Source organism: Martes martes (genome assembly GCF_963455335.1).
Source record: "Martes martes genome assembly, chromosome: 17".
NCBI lineage: Eukaryota > Metazoa > Chordata > Mammalia > Carnivora > Mustelidae > Martes > Martes martes.
Genome location: NC_137905.1, coordinates 45,133,921 through 45,150,131, shown reverse-complemented (window position 1 = coordinate 45,150,131; position 16,211 = coordinate 45,133,921). Strand labels below are relative to the sequence as shown.

At 48.1% G+C, this 16,211-nt stretch overlaps 1 long non-coding RNA gene across 1 annotated transcript; it reads left to right on the top strand.

Annotated features, from left to right (window-relative positions):
* Window positions 1-969: 969 nt before the first annotated feature.
* Window positions 970-10,949, top strand: LOC308358188. The gene is made up of 3 exons (XR_013968293.1): window positions 970-1,049; window positions 8,555-8,662; window positions 10,617-10,949. It is a non-coding gene; the product is annotated as an uncharacterized lncRNA (long non-coding RNA).
* The last annotated feature ends 5,262 nt before the right edge of the window (window positions 10,950-16,211 follow it).

The window sequence follows — 16,211 nt, the reverse complement described above, 5'->3', positions numbered from 1 at the left end:
CCCTGCTGAGCAAGGAGCCCAATGTGGGACTCGATCCCAGGACCCTGAGACCATGACCTGAGCCAAAGGCAGCCGCTTAACCAACTGAGCCACCCAGGCATCCCTTATTATGCATTTTTTAAAAGATTTTATTTACTTATTAGACAGAGAGAGCCCAAGCAGGCAGAGGGAGAAGCAGACTCCCCACTGATCAGGGAGCTGGATGCGGGGTTCGATCCCAGGACACCGGGACTGTGACCTGAGCCAAAAGCGGATGCTTAACTGACCGAGCCACCCAGATGCCTCGATTTATTATGCATTTATGTAGGTAGGTATTTTTTATAATTATAGTAAAAATCATATAATACCAAATTTACCCTCTTAACTATTTTTAGGTGTTAATTAGAGTTATAATAGTGTTAACTGTATTCACTATTTTTTGGTGTTAGTGTTATATTAGTGTTAACTGTATTCACACTGCTATGATAGTGTTAATATATACACATGGTTGTGTAACAGATCTCTGAAAGTCTTCGTCTTGTAAATCTGAAACTATGCCCGTCATTCACAACTCCCATTTCCCCTTTCCTGGCCCCTGGCAACCACCATTCTCCCTTCTGTTTTCATGATTCTTAGATGTCTCATTTAAGTGGAATCGTACAGTCTCTCAGTTAACTGGCTTATTTCACTAAAGCAATATGTCCTCGGGGCGCCTGGGTGGCTCAGTTGGCTAAGCGGCTTCACCATTCTTTGTTTTCTGCATGGGTAGGTCTTGCGGTCAGTCCCAGTTTATGGATTTCCTCATTATTAGAGTCCAGCCCTGCAGGTTTGGGAAGTACACCCTGGAAGTAGGCTGTGCGCTTCTCAGGACATCCCCTAGGGGGCCCCCGTGTTGGGCAGAGCTAAGTGCCGGTGGAGTTAAGAACTGTATTGGTCAGATCAGGTGCCGTAATAAAAAAGCACAGATGGAAAAAAAAAAAAAAAAAAAGCACAGATGGGGCGGTGAAAGCACAGAAATGCGGTTTCTCACAGTGCGGGAGGCTGGACGTCCAAAATCAAGGCCTTGGCAGGTTTGGTCTCCTCTGAAGCTTTTCCCCTTGGCTCGATGATGGCCATTTTCTCCTTTTGTCTTCATGTGGCCTTCCCTCTGTCCCTGTCTGTGTCCTAATCTCTTCTTTTTAAAATTTTTATATATTTATTTACATATTAAATTGAGGTAGAATTGACACACAATGTTACATTAGTTCCCAGTCTCTTCCTATAAGGATGCCATTCATATCGCCCTGGGCCACCCATATGACTTCATTTTAACTTAATCACCTTCTTTTTTTTTAAAGATTTTATTTATTTATGTGAATGAGAGAGAGCCAGATAGAGAAGTGGGGTGGGAGCGGGGAGAGAAGCAGACTCCCCATCAAGCAGGGAGCCAGACGCGAGGCTCGATCCCAGGACCCTGGGATCATGACCTGAACCCGAAGACAGACGCTTAACTAACTGAGCCCCCCAGGCACCTCTAAATTAATCACCTCTTTAAAGGCTCTTGCTCCAAACACAGTCGCATTCTGGGGAACTTTGGGTTAGGACTTCAACATATGAATTTGGAAGGGAGGGTCACAATTCTGCTGGTGGTGGGAAGTGACTGCCGGATCTCTGCCCCTCTTAGTTATGATGTCACCTGTGGGTGGGACCCTGGGACCCTGCGAAGGACCTGTCCCCAATAGCCTTTCATCCAATGCTTGTAGCACCTCTCCTTGGTTCTTGCTGAGTCATTGGATTTATTCCTACTGCTATATTCTATTTATAGCTGGTGATACTGCTTTTCCACCTCCTCGAGTGAAATGACATTTCCTGGGTTTTTTTTTAGATTATTTATTTATTTGAGAGAGAGAGAGAGAGAGAGAGAGAGCATGCAGACACATGAACTGGGTGGCAGGGGGGCAGAGCAGACAGAGGGAGAAGCAGCCTCCCCACTGAGAAGGAGCCCAATGTGGGGCTTGATCCCAGGACCCTGGGACCATGATCTGAACCGAAGGCAGGCACTAACTGAGCCACCCAGGCACCCCTGACGTTTCCTGTCTAAATAGATGTGTTGAATTTAAAAAAAAAAAATCTGGGGGCGCCTGGGTGGCTCAGTGGGTTAAGGCCTCTGCCTTCGGCTCGGGTCGTGATCCCAGGATCCTGGAATCGAGCCCCACATCGGGCTCTCTGCTTGGCGGGAAGCCTGCTTCCTTCTCTCTCTCTCTGCCTGCCTCTCTGCCTACTTGTGATCTCTGTCTGTCAAATAAATAAATAAAATCTTAAAAAAAAAATCTGAGTTGATTTCAAGAAAACTATCCAGTAGCTAAGTACATGGGTGATGCATGGATATGTGGCAAGGTATAGGAAAGTGAAATGCAAAAGACGGGCATTTGGGCTATAGCTGGTTGAGGACTATGGGGTCACACCCAGTATTTTATTCACTCTGGAGCTCGGGGGAGCTCAGAGCTTTGTGCTGGATGCCTCCTCCTGTAGCCCCACTCCCATGGCGTCCCAGACTGGCCACAGCATCTCCCCCACACCTGCTCCTTCTTCTAGTACCCATTACAGGGGGCCCTCATGGTCCTCCCCAGTCCCTAGGCTAGAGCCCTGAGTCCCATCCTGGTCACCTCCCTTCCCCCTCCCATGCCCCTCTGACATCCTCCCATTCCATGGCCCTATCCTGGTCCAGCCCAGCCTCCACTGCCTCCCGGCTTCCAGTCCAGGGGATGCCCTCCAATCCATGCCCACACAGTGGCCAGAAGGAAATTTAATTTAATTTATTTATGTTGTGTTATTTTTTAAATATGTTATTTATTTATTTTTAAGTCGGAAAGAGGGGGGAGCACAAGCAGGGGGAGTGGCAGGCAGAAGGAAAAGCAGGCTCCCCGCTGAGCAGAAAGCCCGATGTGGGACTCGATCCCAGGACCCTGGGATCATGACCCGAGCAGAAGGCAGCCACTTCACTGGTTGAGCCACCCAGGTGTCCCAGTGTTATGTTATTTTTAAGATTTTAAGTAATCTCTACAGCCAACATGGGGCTCGAACTCACAACCCTGAGATCAAGAGTCGCCCGCTCTTCTGACTGAGCCAGCCAGGCATCCCACATTTTTCATTTTGATGTAGTCCAATTTAGTTTTTCTTTTGTTGCCTGTCCTTTTGGTGTCATATCCAAGAAATCACTGCCAAATCCTGTGTCATGCAGCTTCTCCCCTCTGTTTTCTTCTAAGGGTCTTAGAGTTTGACTTCTTACAGTTAGGTCTTTGATTCATTTTAGGCTCGTTTCTGTATATGGTATTGCATAACGGTCCTACTTAACTCTTTTGCATGCGGATATCCATCCCAGTTTTCCGAGCACCATCAGCTTAAAAGACTGTCTTTTCCCATTGAATGAGTTGGGCACCCCTGTCAAAAATCATTTGACCTGGGTGGCACCATCCATTAAGGGACCAACTCTTGGTTTCAGCCTGGGTCATGATCTCAGGGTCTTGAGATCAAGCCCCACTTGGAGCTCCCCGCTCAGTGTGGAGTCTGCTTGGGATTCACTCTCCCTCTCCCTCTGCCCCTCCCGTTCATGCTCCCTCCCTCTCTCTCTCTATCTCAAATAAATAAATAATTTTTTTAAAGATTTTATTTATTTATTTGACAGAGAGAGATCACAAGTAGTCAGAGAGGCAGGCAGAGAGAGAGGAAGCAGGCTTCCTGCTGAGCAGAGAGCCCGATGTGGGGCTCGATCCCAGGACCCTGGGATCATGACCTGAGCCGAAGGCAGAGGCTTTAACCCACTGAGCCACCCAGGTGCCCCAAATCTTAAAAAAACATTTGACCTCATATGCAAGGGCTTATTTTTAGAATTTGTGTTTTTAACAAATTGCTGCTAAGAATCATTGATATATATGTATATATATATATCAGATTAAATATATATATATATAATATATATATCAGATTAAAAATAAAACAGGAAGAGAGGTTATACTTTTTGAGAAGTCTCAGTGAGGGTGACACCTGAGCAAAACCTTGTCAGAAGCAAGAGTCACAGGCACGAGAATCAGAGGCATGCATTTGGGGAGGATGTTCCAGGCAGAGAAAAGCCGTGCAAAGGCCCTGCAGTGGACATGTGCCCTGCAGGTACCAGGAACATTGAGGAGGCAAGAATTCTTGAGATGTCTTCGGTGCAAAAAGATGGTTTTATAAAAGCAAGGGGACAGGACGTGTGGGCAGAAAGAGCTGCAATAGGGGTCATGAGGAGTGGCCCGCTATATACTTTCAAGTTGGGAGGGGGTTGGGGTCAGCACTAACCTCCAAGATAGTTTGGAAACAAGGTTTCCAGGACCATGAGGGGCTGGCTATTGCTAGGAAAAGGTTCTTTATTACTGTTTAATAAAAACTCAGTCATGAGACTCTTCAGATGTCTATCAGTGGGTCAGAGGCTTGGAGGATGATTGCGTGATTGCGAACATGTATCTTGAGAGGTAGAGATAAAGGAAGTTTCCAAAGGAATTTTTATATGTTAAAGGAGACTAAAAAAGACCGGGATGGGCGGGGTGGAGACTTATAGCATCCTGGGGGGTTGGGATAACGTTAAACCAAGATTGCCTTTTGCCCTTAGCTAAGTATTAGCATCAAGGCAGCTGGGATCCCAGAGGAAAGTCACTCTGCCTGTTTCAAGGACTTGTCAGTGGGCTGTGCGTAGTACGGAAATTTCATTTTTTTTCTTTTGCCTTGTTTCCCACATCAGTAATGAGCCACCACATCACACCCATTGAGGAACACTGTATGTTTTGCCTACATATAATTCAGCTGCCCCAACATCCTAATAGCTAATGCTTTGTGGCTTCCTAGCCTGTTTTTAGGAGGTCATCAAAAGGATGTGACCGCCAGCTGACCCACGAGCAGGACTCAAGCAATCAGAGGCACCTCACTCCTTCCCCTGACTGTGGAATGTCCTTCTGCCCACCGCCCCCACAGTGGGAGCTATCCCAGGCACATAGCCTTGCCCGAGCAAGGTGTTGTTGAGACCATCTGGCCTTTACATAAACTTTAAGATTCTGGTAGGTGGATGGGGAGACCTACTCATCTTGCGGCGCCCAAGACAACCCTTGAAAGTACCTTCCCTTGCTTATTAAACCAACCGCCCACCCATCCGGAGCGATCTGCCTCTTTCTTTGGTCTCTCCTTGTCCTCTGTGTTACGGGGCCAGTTCGCAAACCAACAATTAACAAATCAAGCCAGGAGCCTGAAGAAATGGGCCCTGGGAAAGGGATGTCTGCAGGGAAACTCTCCAGTTGGCCATCGATGTCTGTGTGGGGAGGAGTGGCCCCTTGTGTTAGATGCTTGTGGACCACTGCACGAGAACGGGGGACGCCCCCCAAAATGCTGGCCATTGCACACTGTGGCAGGCAGGGAAGCACGAGCCTACCGAGGGGGGCTGGCCTCTACTGCCCGCAGTTTGGCCCCCAGAGCCTGAAGCCTGTGCTAGAGACTGGGAAGAAGAGCTGAATTCAGGAAAAGAACATGTGGCTGTCCATACTCTGCTAGCTTCAGGGCTCACAGCACAGTGGGAGAGCAAAATAATAAGTTGCAGACCTTAGCAGGCCGTTTTGCAAAGCTAGGAGGGTGCAAAGTGTCCCAGATGAAGAGCCGAGCACGTGTACAAAGCCTGATTAGGACACTAAGAGTTACGGTCCCTGGGAAAGTGACAAGGATCTCCTGGTGCCTGACAATGAGATGAACCACGTGCCCCATGCTGTCAGAGCCTTACTACAAAGGAAAAATTTAAATAGAGATCATTCTGGACTGCTGATAATGGAGAAATATGTCCCAAAACTCTGAGGGGAAAACTCGCGTCTCTCTGTCCCTTGAAGATGTAAATCTTAACATGCCTTTGAAATATGAACACTGCCCAGAGACTGAGGGCCAAAAGGGGGCAGGAGGAGGCTTTTCAAAATACAGACTGCTGGGGGCACCTGGCTGGTTTGCCCAGTGAGGCATGGGACTCTTGATCTCATGGTTATAGGTTCAGGCCCCACCTTGGGTATAGAGATTACTTAAAAATAAAATCTTAGGGGTGCCTGGGTGGCTCAGCCAGTTAAGCGTCTGCCTTTAGCACAGGTCATGATCCCAGAATCCTGGGATCAGCCCTGCATCGGGCTCCTTGCTCAGTGGGGAGCCTCCTCCTCCCTCTCCCTCTGCCGCTCCCCCTGCTTGTGCTCTTTCTCTCTCTCAAATAAATAAATAAAGCCTTAAAAAAATAAAAATAAATCTAAAAAATAAAATAAAATAAAACACAGACTGCTATAGAAGCTCCTTGGCCAAAAATCTAGTCCACAGCCTCCAGAAGATGACTTGTCAAGGGCTAAAGCCTTGGAATAAAAGCTTTGGGGTTTCTGCATCTGTCTGTATGTTTATGCACATCTGCAGACGGATGTTATGTACGTGTGATGTTTTCCCACCTCCAGGGGATATTGCCAGAATTAATTTGTAAAAGGGTTCTATTTAATTGGCTTAAAGAAAAATAAGCTTTAGGATCAATACTGTACTTACGGAAAAGTAAAGTGTCATTTTCTTTCATCTGCTAAAAGGACAGTTTAACTGGACTGTTGGTCTGCTCTTGATGAGATTATGAAAGGCTTTTCCTGACGTAGGTAATCTGCCTAAGAAAATAGATTCTGTTTTATCAAAATAAACTCCTGTGCTCCCTGTTGTCTTTGTCAGGTATTTGATTACTTAAGAAAACTGATTCTTGGGGCACCTGGGTGGCTCAGTGAGTTAAGCCTCTGCCTCCGGCTCAGGTCATGATCTTGGAGGGGTGGGGGGTTGGGGGATCGAGCCCGGTATTGGGTTCTCTGCTCAGCGGGGAGCCTGCTTCCCCCTCTCTCTCTGCCTGCCTCTCTGCCTACTTGTGATCTCTTTCTCTGTCAAATAAATAAATAAAATCTTAAAAAAAAAGAGAAAACTGATTCTTCTCTATTAAGTGAGCTAAGTATTTTAACAACTCTGCAACTATATTTGCCTGTGAAGTCTTTCATTGTCCCTCTGGTTAAATGATTAACTAAGGATTCTTTCGCAGTGACCTATGATCCTAGTTAATCAAGTGTTTTAAAGTCTTTTGATATTTTTGATGAACTTCCCCCAAGTCATATCTAAATCAAGGCTTGTTAACCTCAAACTATGGGACTTTCCAGAGAAAATATCAAAAGATGTGTTCTCTGTCCTTATAGAAGAAAGATATTAAACTAATTAAGTTTATTTTATGTTCTAAATTACATGGGAGAGGGACCTGGCTGGCTCTGTCCATCAAGCATGTGACTCTTGATCTTGGGGGTTGAACTTGGTGTAGAGATCACTTAAAAATAAAATCTTTAGGGGCACCTGGGTGGTACGGTCAGTTAAGTGTCTGACTCTTGATTTTGGCTCAGGTCATGATCTTGGTCCTGGGATCGAGCCCCGCATCAGGCTCCGTGCTCAGCAGGGACTCCTCCCTCCCCTCTCTGGCATGCTCTTTCTCTCTCAAAAGATTTTTTAAATCTTTTAAAAAATAAAAATAAATTACATGGGAAACAGTGCAGATAGGAAGTGATGTTAAACTTTCTTTATATTTGTATGGAATTTCTAAAAATCTGGTATGTCCTGGTATAGTGTTGTCAGTCGATTTTAAAATGTATGTCAAAAAATAAAAAGAAAATTAAATTAAATAAAATGTATGTCACAGGGGCGCCTGGGTGGCTTGTTCGGTTATGCAGCTTGAGTGGTGGCTTGAGTCGGTTATGCTCAGGTCATGATCTCAGGGTCCTGGGATCGAGCCCACATGGCTCCCTGCTTAACGGGGCGTCTAATTCTTTCTCTCTCCCCTCTGCTTATGCACTCTCTCTCTCTCTGTCTCTCTCAAATAAATAAAATCTTTTAAAAAATAAAATAAAATGTATAGGGGTGCCTGGGTGGCTCAGTGGGTTAAGCCTCTACCTTCAGCTCGGGTCATGATCTCAGGGTCCTGGGATTGAGCCCCACATCGGGCTCTCTGCTCGGCAGGGAGCCTGCTTCCCCCTCTCTCTCTGTCTGCCTCTCTGCCTACTTGTGATCTGTCAAATAAATAAAATCTTTTAAAAAATAATAATAAAATAAAATGTATATGTCACAGAAATAACCAAATTTCCTTGTCAATTGCATTATAACTGTGATCAGATCTTTAACAACTGCTAGTTTAAAGTCTTTTCTCATTTACAGTTTCTGTTCTGCTCTGATGCTTTTGCAGAAGTGTTCATGCAAAAATACTTGTTTTCGAGGACATTCTTTGGAAAGACTCTGCTAAGTACAGTTGGTTGGGTTTTTTTTTAAGACTTTATTTATTTATTTGACAGAGAGACAGCTAGAGTGCGTACACAAGCAGGGGGAGTAGGAGAGAGAGAAGCAGGCTTCCCGTTGAGCAGGGAGCCCAATGCGGGGACCTCTTCCAGGACCCCAGGATCATGACCCAAGCCGAAGGCAGACGCTTAACTGACTGAGCCACCCAGGCGCCCCAAGCACAGGGTTTTTTGTTGTTGTTTGTTTTATTCGGTAGGTTCCACACAGAACACAGAACATGAACTACCAGGCCTGAGATCAAGACTTGAGCTGAGATGTTTGTCTGGCGGAGCCACCCAGGCGTCCCAGCCAGTGCAGGTTTCTGGTAACTATGCTCAGTTTGCCTTCATAATGGGAGGGGCAACACCGGACCTTTCCAGTGCTTCCCCACAGCTCCCTGCATAGCCCCAAAATATGTCATGGGATGATAGCCAGAGATCTGTCCCCATCCTCCACCACATCAGGAAAATGGGCCTGTGATAACAGAACGGTAGCACAGGAAGTCTCACCTCTGCGGCAGGACTCTGTATAGAATTTGCTAGAACATCTGCAAGGGAGAGGAACCCATAGAAAATTCAATATGGGGCAGTCCAACAGCCTATTAGATTACTAACAGATAAAACCACCCTGGCTGGGTGGACTAAAATACTCTCCCAGGCTTTAATACATTTGCCTTTTTAAAAAAGATTTATTTATTTTTATTTGAAAGAGAGAGAGAGAGCATGAGCTGGGGGGAAGGGCAGAGGAAGAGGAAGAGGGAGAGAGAGAATCTCAAGCAGGCTCCACACCCAGCACGGAGCCCGATGGAGGGCTTGATCCCAGGACCCTAAGAACATGGAATCAAGAGTTGGATGTATAACCAACTGAGCCACCCAGGCGACCCCCACATGTGAATGATCACCCGGAAGGACTTGTTGCGCCATATGCCAGTCTGAACACCCCCTCGGAGACGCCCAACACCAGAAGGGCATGGAAGTCATGCCCCAACTCTCACTGCAGATCAACGTGCTTTGCTATTGAGAACCCCAAGCCCCATCGCACCTGAGACAAGCATTATCTACTGGCATCTGCGGTGACTCATCCCACCGGGATGGGGGGGCGTTACTTTGCACCCCTGAACGAGGGGCAACTACTCCATCTCCACTGGGTCCCGCTGTCCTGCTGCAAGCTGGACTTGTCGAAGTCCATCATACCTGGAATGGAACACACACCATTCACTGAGAGAGAGGAGAAAGTGGGAGTCCTGGTCTGGCATGTCCAGCCCCCAGCCCCCAGTCCTTCTCCTCCACCTGACAGTGCCGCCTCCCTTGGCCAGCATGGAGGGTCCATTCAGCCAGGTCAAGTTCCTGAAACTGCCAGCCTCCCTCTCCTCAAGGCTGAGTGGGCACAGTCTTGCCATGGGCCCCATCGTTTGGCTATAGCTTTGTTCCCCTGTTGGCCGGGGGGACATTAGGGTGCATACCAAAGCCCTTACTCAGGTCACCCAGCAAGCCTTAAATGATAGTCAACAAAGCCTGTCTTTACGCCACAAAATAGATGAGAAGAGTGGTACCCCCAAATAGAATGGCTTTGGATATTATCGCTACTTTGCAAGGAGACACGTGTGTCATTATCCAAACACAAGGTCGTGTGCTCCTGCCTGATGAGGCAGCTAAGGCATTGTCTTTATTAAATCATATGGGGACACAAGTGAACACCTTCAGCAATGCGCCCCTCCCCCCCAGCCTAGGGGACTTAATAAACCAGTGGTTAGAATCACGGAACTCTTGATGGAAAAACTATTAGTTATTTTAGGAATCATCGTCTTCATCCGGGTTTTCTCTTCCACATGCCCATATCCACCTTGCTCCAAAAAGCCTCCCAATAAGCCACCTCCATGCTAGTGGAACTCCGTGCTGGCCACTCAGGGCACATTGTGCGGTGGGGGGGGGGGGTGGCCATGAGGGGTGGAGTATTGGGGGAGGTCATCCAGAAGACATGACCGCTGGCTGACCCACGAGCTGGACTTAGGCAATCAGAGGCCTCCCTCCCTCCCCTGACTGTGGAATGTCCTTCTGCCCACCATGCCCACAGTGGGAGCTCTCCCAAGGACAGAGCCTTGCCCGAGTAAGGTGTTGTTGAGACCATCTGGCTCTATATAATCTTTAAGATGCTGGTGGGTGGGTGGGGAGACCTAACTCATCTTGCAGTGCCCAAGACAAGCCTTGTGAGCGCGTTCCTTGTTTATTAAACCAGCGGTCTGCCTCTTTCTTTGGTCTCTCCTTGTCCTCTGTGTACAGGGGGGCCAGTTCGCAAACCAACAATGACGCAACCTTACACAGTCAAGACTGCATGATCCACAGGCCAAGTCTCAGAGCGAAGAGACCTTTCCCAAGACCACAGAGCTTGGAAAGGGAGGAGTCAGGATTTGGACCCAGGCCATCCGTCTCCTGAGCACCTGTGTGCTCCCAGCCTCTGAACCGTATCACCCGCACTAAGAGAGGATCAAAGTCAAAAGTCAGCTGCCCAATGATGGGGTTTTTGCGACCCTTGGTCACGGCTGAATTCCCAGTGCCTAGAATGGGGCCTGGCACAGAGTAGTGCCTAATAAATACTCGTTAAATGAAAGAGTGAACAAATTGGAGACTCAATTTTCAACCAGTTTTTTAAAATTATTATTACTATTATGAAATAAGTGACATATGTTACAACTATTTTGGAAAATAGCTTGGCAGTTTTTAAAATTTTTTTTAAAGATTTATTTATTTCAGGGAGAGAAAGTGCGGGGGTGGAGGAGAAGCAGAGGGAGGGAGGGAGAGAAACCCAAGCAGACCCCACCCTGAGCACTGAGCACAGAGCCCTATGTGGGGTTTGATCTCATGACCCATAAGACCACGACCCAAGCTGAAACCAAGAGTCAGGCAGCCAACCAACTGGGCCACCCAGGTGCCCCTTTAATTTTTTTTTTATTTAAATGATCTCTACACCTAACATGGGGCTCGAACTCACAACCCTTAGATCAAGAGTCACATGCTCTACCAACTGAGCCAACCAGGTGCCCCGAGCTTGGCAGCCTCTTAAAAATTCAAATACGGGGGGCTTTGGGTGGCTCAGACAATTAAACATCATCTGACTCTTGATTTCAGCTTGGCTCATGATATCAGGGTCCTGGGATCAAGCCCAGCATCAGACTCCCCACTCAGTGGGGAGTCTGCTTGTCTCCCTGAACCTCTGCCCCTCCCCACGCTCTCTCTCTCAAATAAGTAACTCTTTTTTAAAATTTTTTTATTTTTAAAGATTTTATTTGCTTATTTGACAGACAGAGATCACAAGTGGGCAGAGAGAGAGGAGGAAGCAGGCTCCCTGCTGAGCAGAGAGCCGGATGTGGGACTCGATCCCAGGACTCTGAGATCATGACCTGAGCAGAAGGCAGAGGCTTAACCCACTGAGCCACCCAGGCGCCCAATAAATCTTTTTTTAAAAAAAGTTAAATATATACCTACCAAGTACGATTCAGGAATTCCACTCCTAGGTGTATACCCTAGAGAAAGGAAAGCGTATGTTCACACGAAGACTTGTACACCAGTGTTCACAGCACTTCTATCGGTAATTGCCAAAAACTAGAAAGAAGGCAAAGGTCCACCAAGAGGTGACTTGATAAACCAATCGTGGCGACTTGATAAACTGTCCCCTGCAATGGCCTAGCTCGACACGCATGAAGCACAGAAGAGTGATGTTGAGTGAAAAAAGCCAGACACGAAAATCCACACTGTATCATTTCATTCTGGAAGATGCCAACTAACCAATAGTGACTGAAACCAAGCAGATCGGTGTCTGTGCGGAGGGGACGAGGGACAGAGGGGCGAGGGACGATGGGTTTGGTGAAGAAATTCAGGAATGATGCCGACGTTCATTCTCACCGTCATGATCTTGGTTGCAGTGGTGGCTTCCGAGGTTTACAGAAGCTGAAACTCCTCAACTTGTATACTTTTATTATGTCTTATGTACCTCAATAGACCTGGTGGGAGGGTGTATCCCAGCTATGGAATGCAATGGAGACTTTTCCTCCTCCAGGACTGGCTTAACACACGGGCCCCTGAGGGCATCTGAACTTTCATTCTGACGCTCAATAGACCGTGAAGCTATTTCCGCTTAGAGTCCTAAAGAGGCTTTCAAAAGAAAAGAAAGCTGACCTATTTCTGCGCTCAGACCTGTCACTTTTCTCTCCGGAGACCCCGAGCCCACAGGGGATCCCTTTCTTGAATGGGGGAAGAGAAAAATGAGAATATGCATGGGGACAGATGGGAACAGGGCTGGCTACCCACCTCCCCCCACCCCCACCCCAGGCACACCAGGCCACCCCACGTGGTGGCGATGCAGGAGGCGGGTGGACGTGGTGAGAAGGTGACTGTGATTCTCTCAGGAAGCAAGAAGGAGGTCACTGCTGGGAGTGAGGAGGAGGAAGGAGCTCTTGGAGGTTTGAAGAGAAGGTCTGATATGTCATCTGGGAGGATCAAGGGACACCGGCAAAGTTGCTGAGCTGTGGTCCACGCCCAGTCGGTGGGCGTGAAGTTAAGGCGGGGCCAGTTAGCCTGGGTGTGTATTTTTCTCCGCCCACATTCGGCTGATGTGGTGGGGGGAAGCTTGGATTTTATAAGGACTGTGGTTTTGCCAGATGAGTACGGTGAGCTGGGGAGGTGTGCAGTGAACGTGTGTGAGCGGGTGATCCATAATGGTTGGTCGAGGAATTCGATCTGTGTGAAGACATGAGGGGGCTGAGGGGAAGAGGAACGGTGTTGGAGGAAATTGTTGGGAGTTGAGGTTTTCAAGGGAATGAACTAGAAAGGCAGGATATAAGGCATGGTGAGTGAGACGCTTGAAGATGAGGTTCTAAGAGGCTGTGGTTACTGAGATAAGGTGGAGGTATACCCACTGGAGGGAGGGGCTGAGAGGAAGACAAGGTCGCTGGGTAAGAGGAGGTCTAAGAGCCTAGAGGATGGCCCGAGGGTCGTCTACCTGGGTGTGGAAGTCACTGAGGATGGTGAGAGAGGCACAACGAGAGACAGTGAGCCAGGAGCTAAGAGTCCTGGAGGAGTGAGCAGTAGCGATCGTCAACCCATGAAGACAAATGCGCTCTGTCCATGCAGAGGGAATATTATTTGGCCACAAAAAGGAGTGAAGGACATCCCATAACTTGGATGACCCCTGAACACTACTGGTCACGTGTTTAGGATCCCATTGATAGGAAATGCCCAGAAGGGGCAAATCCGTAGAGACTAAAAGTAGCTTAAGGGTTGCTGGGGGTTGAAGGAGATGGAGTTTCTTTTAGGGGTGATGAGAAAGTTCTGGAATTAGACAGTGGTGACTGTCCCACGACCTTGTGAATAAAACCCACTAAGTTGTATACTCTAAAAGGATGAATATATCTCAGTAAAGATGTTACTTAAAAAAAAAAATCTGGGGACGTCCAGGTGGTTCAGTTGGTTAAGCGTTGGCCTTTGGCTTCCGTCATGATCCCGGGGTTCCAAGATCGAGCCCCACATCAGGCTCCCTGCTCAGCAGGGAGTCAGCTTCTCCTTCTTCCTCTGCCCTTCATATGCACTCGCTCTCGCTCACTCTCTCTTGCACAGACACGCTCTATCTCAAGTAAGTAAAATCTTTTTAAAAAATAAAAATTATAGGCGCCTGGGCGGTTCAGCCAGTTAAATGTCTGCCTTCAGCTCAGGTCATGATCCCAGGGTCCTGGGCTTGAGTCCCACTTGGGCTCCCTGCTCAGTGGGGAGTTAGCTTCTCCCTCTGACCCTCCCCCTCCATGCTCTCTCTTTCTTAAATAAATAAATAAAATCTTTTTTTTTTTTTTTTAAGCAGCCTCTCATAGTGGATAGAGCACCAAAAGGAGCTGGTGACCTTAGCCACCACTACGGGCCCTGCAGCTGGGATTTTGAATCATGGGGAGCTTTGACCCCTCAGCCTGTCCTATGGGCTCTACTTCCAAAAGAGATCCACAACTCGTCCACTTCAAACCCTCCAAGCCCCCACTCCTTCTCCAGACTGTTCCCCTGAATCAGCCTCCTGACTGTTCTCCTGGCTCCCGCCCCACCTCCCACAGTCTGTTTCTCACACCCACACCGCGCTGTGAATACCTGAGCCAGATCAGGGTCCTCCCCCCCTGGGAAGCCTTCAAGGGCTCCACCTCAGAGGCGAAGTCAAACTCCTCCCCCAGCCTCCATCTCCAGCAGCATCGCTTACAGTTTACCAGGCCCCTTGTTCGACTCCACCCACCCAGTTCCTGGAACACACCAAGCACATTTTCACCTCAGGGCCTTTGCATTGGCTGTTCCCTCTGCTTAGAACGGTTGTCCTCTGGTATCCACCTGACTTCCTCTCTCCCCTCCTTCAGGTCTTTGTGAGAAGGTCACCTTCTCAGTGAAGCTTCCTCTGAATATCCTTTCCAGCAAACTGCCCTCATACATCCCTCATCTATTTGGGTGGGGGGGGGGTTTGTTTGTTTGTTTTTATTTTATTTTTTTTTTAAGATTGTCTTTATTTGAGAGAGAGAGAGGGAGAGCACGGCAGGGGGGTGGAGCGGGAGAGGAGAAGCAGACTCCCTGCTGAGCAGGGAGCCAGACTTGGGGCTCTGGGCTCCATCTCAGGACCCTGGGATCATGACCTGAGTGGAAGGCAGACCCTTAACTGACCGGGCCACCCAGGCGCCCTGTTTTAATTTCTAAATAGCAGCTTTCACCATTTGATACAGTATGTTTTACTTAAGTGTTTCACTAGAATATAAGTATTTTGCTAGAAATTTTCCATATCTTGTTCACCATTTTGTCCCAGGTGCCCCCACTAGTGTCGGCTCGATAAACATCCGTTGGAATGAATAAATGACCCTAGGGTAGATCCTTAAAGTCATTAAAACATACCTACTTCCAATCCCAAAAGAATCCAGATTCTAGCGAAGAGGCAGAAATTAAATAAATAACTAGATGTTTTCACCTAGCAGTAAGAGCAAAGAGGGAGACAAATGGGGAGCCACGATTATATAACAGTGTATGGGGGTAACTAGGCTGGGATTGTCAGGAAGTGACATTTGAGTCATGGCCTATCTGAGGAGGAGCAAAGATCTGGGAGAAAATTCTAGGCAGAGGGAGGAGCCAGTGCAAAGTCAGGAATGGACTCTAGGCATTTGATGCAAGGAGGAAAGTCATTGTGCCATGCATGTCACAAACAGGTGGAAAAGGGGCAGGCATGGATGGGCCTACAAGGGTCAGATTATGTATTGGGAGGGGAGCGACTAGGTCTTCTTGCGGTGTATTTCAACTGGGTTTTCCCTTCAATCTTACCTCATCTGCGAAATGGGGGTAGGCCTAAGGTCCCCTCTGCTTCCAGTCTTAGCATCTCTCAAGACCACCCTAGAAGGCAGGTGCTATTACCATTCTCCTATTGGAGGAGGGCAAAAGAGGCCCAAAAGGACTAACTCACCTTCCAAGGCCACAGAGCTAGTGCGTGCAAGCTCCCTGCTTGAACTCGGTGGTCTGGCCCCAGAGCCTGTGCTCTTGGAACCCGCACCACACACTGCAGACCCCACAACCACAAGTACTGCAGTGCGGTGCCTACACATCTGCAGCGGCGGACAAATGCCTCTCTCGGGCCAGTTACAAGCTGGGGGATCAGCATTAGCCGCTTGCGTCCCCTGAGCCCATTTCCGCATCCGTACAATGTGCGCCCCAACATTAACCTCAACTAACACAACATTTGGCTGACCAGGAGGAATGAGGCGTGACTGCCAAACAACTGCGTGACTTTCCGAGATGGAAGGGGGGTGGTGGGTGGAATGAGGGATTGGGGTGTTTGGGGAAAAGGGACGCGGAGCCCTAACTCAACGGTGCATCAGT